This window comes from Delphinapterus leucas, chromosome 1 (genome assembly GCF_059928025.1).
Source record: "Delphinapterus leucas isolate spDelLeu-1000000601 "Yukka" chromosome 1, BTC_Dleu_Yukka2, whole genome shotgun sequence".
NCBI classification, from domain to species: Eukaryota; Metazoa; Chordata; class Mammalia; order Artiodactyla; family Monodontidae; genus Delphinapterus; species Delphinapterus leucas.
The window spans coordinates 164,287,442-164,300,107 of record NC_143129.1 but is presented as its reverse complement, the minus strand read 5'-3'; the positions used below and the strand labels follow the sequence as shown (position 1 = coordinate 164,300,107).

At 55.8% G+C, this 12,666-nt stretch overlaps 1 protein-coding gene across 4 annotated transcripts in view; it reads left to right on the top strand.

Annotated features, from left to right (window-relative positions):
- Positions 1-2,704: 2,704 nt before the first annotated feature.
- Positions 2,705-12,666, top strand: part of ZNF362 (zinc finger protein 362) — a 37,792-nt gene continuing 27,830 nt past the window's right edge. Inside the window, exon 1 of one of the 4 annotated variants that reach the window (XM_022575155.3) lies at positions 2,705-2,882. The gene's annotated coding sequence lies outside the window, so the exon portion shown is untranslated. The remainder of the gene's footprint in view (positions 2,883-12,666) is intronic. The other 3 variants (XM_022575156.3, XM_022575153.3, XM_022575154.3) reach the window with 3 other exon arrangements.

Below are 12,666 nucleotides of genomic sequence, written 5' to 3'. Positions count from 1 at the left end.
ACGGGCCTAGCGACTCTGCGGCATGTGGGATCTTCCCAGACCGGGGCACGAACCCGTGTCCCCTGCATCGGCAGGCAGACTCCCAACCACTGCGCCACCAGGGAAGCCCCTAGACTTTATTTTTTATTTATTTATTTTAAAAAAATATTTATCTTTTTAAAAGTATTTATTTATTGGCTGCATCAGGTCTTAGTTGCAGCACGAGGGGTCTTTCGTTGCAGCACGGGCTTCTCTCTAGTTGTGGTGCGGGCTTAGTTGCCTCGTGGCCTGTGGGATCTTATTTCCCCAACCAGGGATCGAACTGGCATCCCCTGCATTGCAAGATGGATTCTTAACCACTGGACCACTAGGGAAGTCCCTAGACTTTATTTTTTAGAACAGTTTTAGGTTTATAAAAAAATTGAGAAGATATGACAGAGTTCCCATATGTTCCCCTACCCTCCCATTCAGTTTTCCCTATTAGTAACATGTTAGTATGTTATATTTTTTTAATTTGTTGCAATTATTGATGAAAACTTTTATTGATTTATTACTGTTAACTAAAGTCCATTGTTTATTAAGATTTCCATAGTTTTTAGCCTAACATCTTTTTTCTGTTCTGGGATCCTGTCTGAGATACCACATTACATTTAGTTGTTATGTCTCTTTAGGCTTCTCTGGGCTGTGACAGTTTCTCAGACTTTCCCAGTTTTTGATGACCATGACAGTTCTGGGGAGTACTAGTTAGGTATTTTTTTCGGACGCCCTACTGTTCTATTTGGCCTGATGTTTTTCTCATGCCAAGGCTGAAATTATAGGCTATCGGGAGGAAGACCAGAGAGGTAAAGTGTCATTTTCATCACATACTGTCAAACGTACATACTGTCAATGTGACTTGTGACTGTTGATGTTGGCGTTGGTCACCCGGCTGAGGTAGCTGGTGTCAGGTTTCTCTGCTGTGAAGTTACTCCTCTTTCCCTCCTTTTTCATACTGCACACTTTGGAAGGAAGTCACTCTATGCAGCCCACCCCCAAAGAGCGGAGGGTTATGCTCCACCTCCTTGGCTATCTGCAGAAATTATTTCAAATTCTTCTGCATGAGATATTTGTCTCCTCTCCCATTTATTAATTTATCATTTCACTGAACTTCTCAACAATGGGTTGCTATTTACCACCCCCATTTTCCTGGAAACTGGAAACCCCTCCCTTCTTCCCAAGCCGGCTCACCCCAGAACTAATTTCTGAAGAGCTTCTCCACCTCCCTGAGGGAAAAAAAAAATGGCCTCCTCTGTGTCATCTACATCCTCTTCCCCTTTATAATTCCACCTAATTCCCACTACACATATGTATTGTGCTCTGCTCGGTGCCAGGCACTGTGCTTAGGGCTTGAACACAAATGGTACACGTAGGCGCTGTCCTCCAGTTGATCAGCCTTGACATCCTGGGCTAGACTGGAATCTCCAGGAGGGCAGGGATTTTGTCCAACTTGCTCATGGCTGTGTTTCCAGCCAACCAGCACAGCGTCTGATAGGAGGTCCTTAATCACTATTTAACGAATTGGGAAATGCTTCCCAGAGGAAGGCAAACACTGGCAGGTGATTGCTTATGTGTGTGTCCTTCCCCGGGGGACTGGGTGCTTCCTGAGGGCAGGGCCAGCCTTGATTCATCGTGGCCTAGAGGCCAGCTGGCAATGAGTGAGTGTCACAGGAGGTCTGAGCCCGGTGAAAGGACCCAGGGACTGGCCGCCTCCTCAGGTAGAAGTGAAGTTTGAAAGCTGACACAGCCCGGGAGGCCGAATCCGGAGGACTTGGTGACTGATTGGCTGGGGAGGGTGAAGCGGGAGGAGGAGTCACACACAGATGGCTCTGAGGTCTGGAGCTGGGGGACAGCCGGTGCCACCTCTGAGAGACTCGGCGAGGACAGCTACTGACAACCTCCGGCGGCCCCACCCTTTGGGGGCTCGGGCCTAGGGCCAGGGAGCGCCGGAGCTTACTGAGGGAGGGGGTGGCCTGGCCTGTACAAACTTCTCCCCCTCCCCCCATCCCCGTGTCCTCGACTTAAAAACAAAAATCTCAGCCTGGATTTTGAGCACGATCGTTGGTTATCAGGTGTGGGAGCCCATCCTGGGGGTCCCCTCCTGCCTGCCGTCTGCGAGGGAGACCCCCAGGCACGGCCTGGCCCCGCGCGGATTCGGCCTGGTCGGGGCCGCGGCCCGCCAGGCCCAGGTCCCCAGTCCGCCGTCGCCGGGGAGGGGGCCTGGGCGGGACAATGGCCGCGGCAGCCGGGGCCCCGGGAGCCCCCGTGCTGGGGAAGGGGCTGGCCTAGGGCCGGGCGCCGGTGCCCTCCCCGCGCGGCTCGGGCGGGTGGAGGGGGGCGAGGAGTTCCTTTGTGGCTCTGCCTCCGGCGCGGCGCGGGCGGGGGGCGCCGCGCAACTTTGAGAGGCGGCAGCGGCGGCGGCGGCGAGCGCGAGACGAGGCCCCGGGGCCCAAGCGGGGCCCCCAGCGCGCGGCCCGCCCCCCGCCCGGCCCCCTCCCCTCCCGCGCCGTCGCCCGCGCCCGGCGCTGCCCACTCGCGGGAGCCCCCGGGGCCGGACGGGCTGCGCAGCCGGAGAGGCGGGGGCCCGACGCGGCCCCCCCCCGGAGCCGGGCGCCTGGCGCGGGGGCTCGCCAAGCGCACGGGGGGCCGCGCGGCGCTGCAGACCCAGCCTCCCGCCGCCGCCGCCGCCGCCGCCGCCTCGGCGCTTGCAGAACCCAGAAGTGAACAGCAGGCGACCCGGAAGGTTTGCGCGCGGCTCCGCACCGAGCCGGAGCCGGAGCCCGGAGCCGGAGCCCCAGCCCGGCCCTACTCGGGCCGCCGGGCGCGGGGCTGCGGCCGCGTCCCGGAGCCGCCGCCAGCACAGCCAGGTCCGTGCGGGCCCGGAGCGCGGGGAGCGGGCCCGGCGGCGGCGGGCGCCCGCCCGCGGGAAAGTTGCGCCGAGTTGCGGGCGGGGGGCCGGCCGCGCGGGCCGGGGCGCTCAGAGGGCCCAGGGCCGCCTGCACCTCGGGCCCGGCCCGGAGCGGCGGCGGTAGCGGCGCGCGGGGTAGGAAGTGTCTCCGGCGGTGTGTCTGGTCTGCTCTCCGAGTGTGCGTGTGCGTGTGTGTGTGTGTGTGCGCGCGTGTGTGTGTTTTCTTAAGCCGGGCTATTCAAACCTGCTGCAATTCTCCGGTAAACAATGATTCATGGGGCTTAATGCAAATAAACGGATTGCAAACGACGCGGTTCGCGCACTTTGCAGCCGGCCGGGTGGAGCGGCCAGTGCCGGATTTCTCCCTTTTTTTGCAGATCTGCAGAATATGGCGTCCCTGTCCTGTTTTAAAAATAAGCCAGGCTGCCATTTTTGTTTTTCTTTTGTCTGAAAATTTTAATAAAACTGTCTGAGAATGTGGGAGAGGCGGCTGGAAGCAGAGGGGGCACCCGAAGGGTTGGCTTTTTTCCTTTTCTTTGGCGAGAGCCGCGAGCCTTTCGGGGAGGTGAGACACAATGCAATTGCACTTTAAAGAGAAAAAAAAAAAAAAAGGAAGCCGCTGGGCGATTTTGGGGGGAGGGTTGGGAATTTAAAGTTAACTCCGAAAGTTTTCTCTCTTTTTTTAGTTTTTTTTTTTTTTTTTTTTCTTTTGGAAGGCGGTGAAATGCCGCGAAAGGATCTCGGGGCTCATTTCTCCCCCCAGCCAGCTGCCTCTGCGGGATTTTTGGGAAAAAGTTAACTGCCGATTTCCCCAGAGCTGCGGGGGGGATGTGGAGGATTGGGGACGGGGGTTTCGGGGGACTAGGAAATGTCTTTTGGAAGAGGCCGCGTAAAACGGAATTGTAAGAAACTATATTCTCAGATTTGGAGGAGAGGGTTGGCAATAGGGGCTCTGAGTGGGCCCTGGGTTTCCAACTAAGACCCTCGGCATGAGGAAGTAATCCTGCTGTCCCCCACCCAGCCCTGGAGCACTGTGGCACCCTCAGAGCTCTGAGCTGGGGTGGGGTGGGCCTGTCTCCTTCATGGGTGGCCGGGGCCCCATTGTAGGCGGAAATCCTGCCCTGGGTGCTGCGGTAGCTCCCTGAGCCCTTGGGCAAGTGTGCTCGGCAGTTAGCCCCTTCCCCGACCTGGTGGGCCTCCTGGCCCTGGTAGGCGGCTTCTGGTGGTAAATGCCCGCAGGTGGTTGGCTCTTGGCTGGGTGCAGGCCGGCAGCCCCAGTGGGACCTGTCTGAGGGGAGGGGCCAGGAGAGGTTGTCCGGTGGTGGTCGTCTGAGCCTCTTCCCTGGGGTGTGCTCTTACCCCCTCTGCCGCCCCTGCCCTGCCCTGGAGGCTCCCTGTTGGAGGCAGTTTGGACTTGGGTGAAGTTCCTGAAGTATTTCTCTGGACAGGTCAGGGCTTGCTGGCTTTGAGGCTACAGAAGTGTTCTGAAGGCCAGGCCCACGAGGTCTGGGGTGGCTGGCGCTGTCCAAGTCACCTGGGCAGCCTTGGTTGGGTGTGGTCTTTCCCTTTTGGGAGAGTTTGTCTGTCCTGGGAGGACCCTAAGCCTGTCTAACCCCTTCCCCAAGGTCTCCTGGAGGGGAGACCCCTCCAGTCACTCCTGGTCTGTGACTCCACAGGGCAGGGTGAGCTCACTTCGGGCAGAGCCAGGGGTTGAAGCCTGGGGCTTAGGGATTCAGGGCTGCAGAACTTTGCATGTCTGAGCTAGAGGGTACTAAGCCAGGCATTTTTCTGATGGAGAAACTGAAGTCTAGAGAGGGGAAGTGATTTTCCCAAAGTCACATTGCCAGTTAGATGGAGAGCTGAGACAGGGACTCAGATTTCAGGTTTTTACATCTGGGCTCTCTCCACCGTTCTCTGTTGGGGATCTGAGCCCTGGAAGAGTCATTTTGGACAGAACTGGACTGGAATGGGACAGCATGTCCACCTTCACTCCTACGCCTGCCCACCGCCGTCATAATCCTGCCTGAGTGAAGGGAACTTCACAGTTCGCACTGTGTAGTGCATGATTGTTATCACATCAGGTTCTCCCAGAAACTCAGGTGAAACTGTCAAGGTGGGGGATACTTAACCCCATTTTAAAATTTAGGAAACTGAGGCTTGGAGAGGTTAAGCAGTGATAGAGGAGGGCTTAAACTCAAGCTTCCGGACTCCTTGTCCAGGGAGCCTTTTCCTGGGTGGACTTTGGTACTTGTGGACAGGTGTCTTTCCCAACTTCTAGTTTTTGATCTTTCAAATTCTTCTGCTTACCCCAGTGACTGTGTAAAAAATCTAGAAGCCCACCCCTTAAAGAATGTCAGAGCTGAAAAGGCCCTGAGAGGTCATCTCGGCTCAGAGAGGGGCAGCCACGGGCTTGAAGTCACCCAGCAGTTTGGGTCCCAGCTAGGAGCAGAGCCTGTCTCCTGTCTCCTTTTGTCTGTGAGACACTCAGAGGGAGAGTGGAGCACTCTACCTCCCACCAGATTCCACTACTTGCTGGTGGTTATGGTGATGGGGCCACGGGCACTATAATGGCCAGCACCTCGCAGAGGCATGGCTTTGTCCCGGGGGCTGAGGAATAATAGGCTGTTTGTGTGGGGGATGGGGGCAAGATGACCGCTGGTGTGTGGGTGAGGTGTGGACTGGGTCTGAAGCTAGCCTGGCCCCAGCCCTTCCCTGGGCAGACACTTCCCTGCCTCTGTAAAGTGAGAGTCCTTCCTTCCTTCCTTCTCCATCCATTAGTTCATTCATTAGTTTGCTAGATTATTCTTTTATTCTTTCATTGTACATTCATTAGTTTATCGGTTAGTCATTTCAGTAGTCATCCATCTGCCCTCCCATCCATCCATCCATCCATCCATCCATCCATCCATACGTTCATCTGTCCAGCCAGCCAGTCCCTAGCTTACCTGCCCAGGTTGGACAGCCATGTGAAATACAAGGACAGTCCTTCAGGGCTCCAAAGCTAACAGGGTGCAGAAAGCACTAGCTAGGGCAGTATCCATGGGTGCCTACATGAGTCCTTAGGGAAGGTCTCTTGGAGAAGCAGGGGCTTGAAAATACCACTACCATGATGGTGAATCTGGGTCCTGGGACCAAGATCCATTTGTCTTTACAGTTTGTACAGTGTGGTGTATGGCTCATGTGACTTTGGGCACATTCTTCCCCTCTCTGAGCCTCGATTTCTTGATCTTTAAAATGGGGTAATCTTTATGACTCTCTCATGGCTTGTTGGGCACGAACACAAGAGTGTCTGTGATGTCTCCCCGCCGTGGCCAGGCATGTAGGAGGAGCTCAGTGTACACCAACTGGATTAGAAGGATTGTTGATTACCACCTCAGGCCCTACCTTGATTTTGAAAACCATTGTGCTGGTTTCAGAATGAGTGCAATGATCATGATCTGGGGACCCTGAAAGCCTTGTTTAGCCTTGTCATTCCCCTGCTGAAACTCTTTTAATATTTCCTAGGCATTTTGAAGAACAAGAATCCAAAGTCCTTTAGGGGCCTACAAGGCCCTTTATGGTGTGGGCCCGCCCACCCCTCCACCTCAGCTCCCCCTCTACCCCCCAGTCTCACCACTTCCAGCCACACCAGCTTCTTTCTGCACCTCGAATTTACAAAGCCTGTTGGCAGGGCCTTTGCACATCCACCCCCGACCTGGAATGCTTGCACGGCTGGCGCCTTTTTGTTTTACAGGTTTCGGCTCAGCTGGGGCTTCCCTGGCCACCTGCTCTGTGATAGCTTCCCACTGTCACTGTCGGTCACATCAGCCCTTGCAGCTCTCATCAGTATCCGAAACTTCCTCATGTATTTGTTTATTTGCACTCCTTGCCTGTCCGTACAGGTGGCACATGCTTAAACCCCATGCAGGCGAGTGGGCAGGTGGGTCCAGGACGGGGTGGCTGTGGCTTTGGTGGACGTGAGGAGATGCCGGGGAGCCCAGGTGTGGCTGCAGCCCTGGCTGCGGGGCAGCCCCTGGGAGATGAAGTGACACCAAGCTCTGCCCTCTCCTCCCCTGGGAGGCTCCGGGCTGTTGTCAGGAAATAATGAGATGATTAAATCATGGGATCTAAGAAGCCTAGTCTCTTTCAATCTCAGAACCTTAGCATCTAAGAAGATTTCTGCCTCAGAACCTTTGACACTGGAGTCTGTGCTTGATCCAATCTGGGACTTAGACCCTTTACAAAGAGCTCTCACTGCCTTACTCATTTAGTGGCCCAGGGTGCTCACACTGTGCCAGGCCGTGTTCCAAAAGGCTTTATAAATGTTGACATATTTAATCCTCATTGTTATTACCCCCATTTTACAGCCAGGGAAATGGAGGCACAGATTAGGGAACTTGTCCAAGTTCACAGAGCTCAACAGGCACATCGTGCGATTTGAACCCAGCACTCTGGGACTCTGCCTTAGAATCCCACAGCTGGTGAGGGGAAGCCCAGCCTCACCTGATCCCTGCACAGAGCGGGAACTCCCTTCCCACATCCTTGACAAGAGGGCGTCTGATCTCCGCTAGAGTGGCAGGGAGTTCCCTCCTCACCAGGCCCCCTAGCCTCCCTTTGTCAGACAGTTGTCATTGCTGGAAAGGTCTTCTTTACACAGTGTGAAGTGCTGCACCTCCCCCTGTGAATAACACTTGGGAAGTGATGTTAGTGTTATGGTTTCCCAGTGCTTTTGACCTTATAGTTTCATGACTTCAGTAGCTTCTCTCTCCCCACTGGGTTGTGAGCTCCCTGAGGGCAGGCCTCCTTGGTGCCCGGTGTTGAATGTGTGACCGGGCACTGAGTGTATATGCATCCTGAGCTCCTCCTGTCTCTGTAGCACCGTGCTAGGCCCTTGTCCAGGGTATTGGAAAGGCTTGGTGTACTGGGGGAAAGAGGACAGTTATCTTTCCATGTAGCCGCATGTATACCCAATTCGTGGGGAACCATTTGGGATCTAAAGTCACACACTAATTGAGGAGAGGTGGACCTCACAGATTATCCAGCCAAACCTCATTCTGTCCATTGGGGAAACTACAGCGGGAAAGGAGAGGAGTAGGCCTTGTCCACACATCCCGACGCTTTGCCTGGTGGGCTTTCCTCTCAGGTGCCAACAGGCTGCCGCAATATGTGCCTTGGGGTTCAAAGGCAAAGACAGCCCTGGTTGGGGAGCTGCTCCCTCTGTTGCATCGGCCTCCTCGTCTTCACAATGGAGGTAACACTCCTCGAGGTGCAGGGCTGCAGAGGGCCCAGCGCCCCACCTGGACTTGGGTGGGATTGAGAGGTGGGTGGAGTGGAAGTGGGTTGGGGGCTGTGGGTTTGGCTTCGTGGAACCAGGGCTGGCGCCGGGCTTTGGAGGCTGGTAGGATTCGGGGATGGGGCGGAGTGGTGTGTTGAATGGATAAGGTGTGTGGGGAAGGCCAAGGGATTTGGCTCTGGGGCCCAAAGCGTCCTCCCTTGTCCCTGCGTCACCCGTGTGGCAGGATATCCTTGGGGGGCGGTCCCTACCATTTGGGTCCTTCTCTGAGCTTTGGGCAAAGGCTTCATGTTCCTTGAGGGGACAGTTTAGCCATTTCAGGTTCTGGGGTTCAATGGGAGGACACCTGGCTGAGACGGGCACACCCCCCCCAGACACACTCAAATACACACACTTGCACATATTCATACTATCAGCCATTCCGCTTCCACCTTTGACCCTGCTCCCCCTGCCCCACTTTTGCCAATTCGAGGTGCTCCCCTGCTATTTCAGAAACACCACCAGAGGTGCCCCAAACTGGGCCTATAGGAGCCAGGAGTTCAGGAGACAAGTCCACACACGTGATACACATCACATAGAAGCACGTTTATGCACTCCTGCCACCCACAGCTTACACACATGTTCATATACCCGTGTGCACCTGCCAGGAAACAACACGCAGCTGCCTGCCTGCCCCTCGTGTACTTCCACACTCTTGTACACGCCATATTTATCACCTGCACACAGGCATACTCATGCACACGTGTGTTTTTACACGGAGGTGCCTCTTACACCAGCCTCACGTTCTGGCCTCGCACATGGTGCCTCCTGCACACCCGTGCAGCTGTGTGTGCCCACACCCTGCCCAGATCTGCTTGCAGCCTGCCTGGACCTCCCACCTTCACCCGGCAGGACTTCTTGAGCATTTACCATATACCAGGGCCCATGCTCCATGCTGGGGACAGAGGTGGGGAAAACTCATACCGTTCCTTCCCTGGTCGGGGAGACATTAGACAAACACAAATGATGCTATGATTACAGACTCTGGTAACTGCTGGAAAGGAACCACTTTCCTATGAGGAGGAAAGTGGTGCTTTTAGATTTACTGTAACCAGTGACGATAATCGTGTGTGTGGGGGAGAGGGGCTTCTGGGAGGAAGTGATAGCTGAACTGGCTTGAAGTTTTCCAGGTGAGGGCATTCCAGGCAGAGGGAACAGCTGGAGCAAAGGCCCCGAGGTGGGAAGCCAAGGAACATGGAGAAGGCGGTAGCCCTGCGACCTGGGGGAGGTGGGCCTGGCCTGCCAGGGCCTGTAGTAGGTCTTCCCTGGCCTCGACCCCGACCCACATGTCCACCTCAGGCCCTCTCCATCCCTCTCTCTGACCAGCCCAACCTTCCCTTTGCTGCCTTGTCCTGCTCAGGGCCCACTCTACCTGCTGGCCTCCACCCCGGGCCTGAGCCCTGTCTGCCCTGCCCCACAGGCTGCCCACCCCAGGGGTCCTGAGATACAGCATGAGGACAGGCTCTGATCACCTTCTGGGGGTTCCCGGCCTGGGACCCCTAGGACCTGTCTATAAAGCTCCTGGGAGCCGGCCACAGCTGGGGTTCAGCAGCTGGCTCTCGTGCTTTGCGTAATCCCAGACTTGGCCCTCCAGTGCTCTGCCAGGCAGCCCCTGTGGGGTCTGAAGGGCTCTGCTGCATCCACTGCCCCGCGGCCCAGGTGATGTCTCTGGTTGCTCACATCTCCATGTGGGTCTTTGAAATGTTGGGAAAGTCTCCCGAGTGCCTCGGAGAACCTAATGACAAAACAGCAACGACCAACACTGAATCCTTACTGTGTACCAGGCACTGTTCCAAAGACTTGTTATGTATTCACTTATCAAATCCTCACAAAGACACTGAGGCCATACCTTTATCATCCCAGTTTGGTAACAGTCTCTGGGGCTTTGACCCAGGTTGTCTTGTTCCAGAATCTTTACTTTTAACCCGTCAGTGGCCACATCGCCCCTCAGAGGGTCCAAGAATCCAGGCTGTGATTTAGTTGAATCTCTTTGTTTTATAGAGGAAGGAACAAAGGCCCAGAGAGGAAATGGACTTGTGAAAGGTCACACAGCGAGCAGATGGCAGAGGCATCCAACTCCTTCTGCCCTCACCAGCCGCACGACCTTGGGCAGGTTACATCTTCTCTGAGCCTCATTCCTGACCCCAAGCAAGGGAGAGATTGCCCTGGAAGCCATCAGGGTGGGACCTTTGGGGGATGTGAGGACCGCAATCGAGAAGGGACACGGGTGGGGGCTTTTGGGCCCCCTGGATGTGTGCTTGGTAATAAGTCATTGAGCTGCTCATTTTTGTTCCAGGCATCTTTCTGAATGTGTGTTATATTTCGAAATGTTCACAGCATCCAGCTCACAGGGTCGTCGTTAGGAGCCTGAGTGAGAAATACTTGTAAGGCACCTAATAGTGCCTGATATGGAAGAAGTGCTCAGTGATTTATTATTATTGTCATTTCACCCTGGCAGGAGTTCCCTGTGGGGATGGGAGCTGGGGGGCCCAAGGGGAAATGGAAGCAGAGAAAGGCATGTGTTCAAAGCCTGCAGAATGTCCTCTCAGCCCTCAGAAGGCGGTCATGGCCCGTTCCCTGGTGAGGGTCACCTCCCTGGGTGTCTCTGAGTGGCTGGTGGTAGGAGAGGGGAGAGGCAAGGAGGGGAAGGGACAACATCCCAGCTCCCATTGACCACGGTGCACACAGCAGCCCCCTCCCGCTCTGATCAGCCCCGTCATCACAATGAAAATGGCTCTTCGCAGCCCTGCAGGGCTGTGGAAAGCCAGCCTAATTGGATCCAGGACCCTCAGGAGCCTAGTTCCTCACAGGAAGTTCCCAGGAACAAGTTTCCGAGGCTGGCCTGGGTCCTGGGGGTGGGGTGGGGGGCAGCAGCTGGGACTCAGGGCTCTGGCTGTGTGGAGTTGGGGCCACATGGAGGGCAGAGGGGTCATGGGAGGAAAACTGAGCACATGGGGTCTCAAAGCGCTGGGAAGGTGGGAAACCTCAGCTTCCCTCTCCTAGACCATCTCCTGCTTGTCCCTTCCAGGCCATCCTTCTGGGCCCCTGATGACCTGTCTGTTGAAAACCTTGACCATGGCCTTTCCTGGCTCAGGGACCCCTGAACGTGGCCCCGCGTGGCCTTTCATCCAAGTGCCTTTTCCTGGAACTCTGGCCCTTTATGAACTGCCCCGGCAACTTTTCCCTCCTTCCCCTGTGAATTCCTGCACTGGGCCCACACCAGACCAAACACGAGTCCACATGCTTTCCTGCTTCGGGGCCTTTGCACGTGCATTTTTCCCCACCCGGCCTGCCCTTCCCTGGCATCTCTCTCTTGACATCTCCCCTTCCTGCCATCAATAAGTCCCACCTTCATGCAGTCTTTGTTCATCCCTCAATGGGATGAGCTCGTCTTCCCAGGAGCGCCCCCGCCCCTAGCTCAGCCATACCCCAGCAGTACCTTGTTGCCCCTCCCTGGGGCAGGGGGCATTTTTGAGAAAGCTTTTCTGTCCTAGGAAGCTAGCAGCTTTCCATGTCTTTGCACACATGCCCCTCTGCTCTCTCTCTACCCTCTTGCTCTCCTGGCAGACTTCCCCATCTTCAAGACCCGCATGGACAGACCCCCTCCTCCCATGGGTTCCCTCAGTGAACGTTATCTAGCAGCGAGAGTGCTAGGCTCTGGGGCTGCAGCAGTGGCCCTGTCCTTGAGGGTCATGGCTGGAGGCAGTGTTTAGAGGCGTGATACAGAGGTGGGGTAGGGGGAATGCAGGGGGCCACAGGGTCAGAGCTGAGACCTGAAGGAAGAGCTGGGTGAGCTGTGCCACTGAGTCTGGATATAGGGTTGTAACCAAGCCCTGACCTCACTGACACCTGGGGGATTGGACAGATAAGTTATCAGGCTATTCTAGGGTAGGGGGATGCGTGCTTAGGTTAAGGGGAGCCCAGGAGGCTGTGGGAGCTCAGGGGAGAGGCTGCAAATGTAGCCAAGGATGGGGCTGGCGATCAGGAAGTTTTCCTCTAGGCAGTGACACCTCAGCTGACTTCTGATGGCCGATGGGCATCTGACAAGGTTCCAACTGGATGATGGTCCCCCACGTGGAAGGGCATAGCCTGTGCAAAGAAAGGCACGGTGGCATGAGAGCAACTTGTTTTGGGAACCTGCAGGTAGTTTAGTGAGGCTGGAGGGAGAGATGCATGTGGCCAGCAAGGCCTCCTTAGCAAAGGCCCTGGGCCACCCTGGGGAGTTTGAACTACACCCCAAAAGTTATGGCAACGCAATAGGGATTTTAAGCAGGAAAGTGAGTGAGTGGGCAGGCTTTCCTTTGTTTGGCTTTGGCTCCCCAAGTCCCCAGATAGGGGAGTCCCCCTGTGACTGCACTCCTGGCTGGGGTCTGGGTTAGGGCTTGAGGCTCACTGTGGGACTTTGAGCAAGCCCCTGACTCTCTCTGAGCCC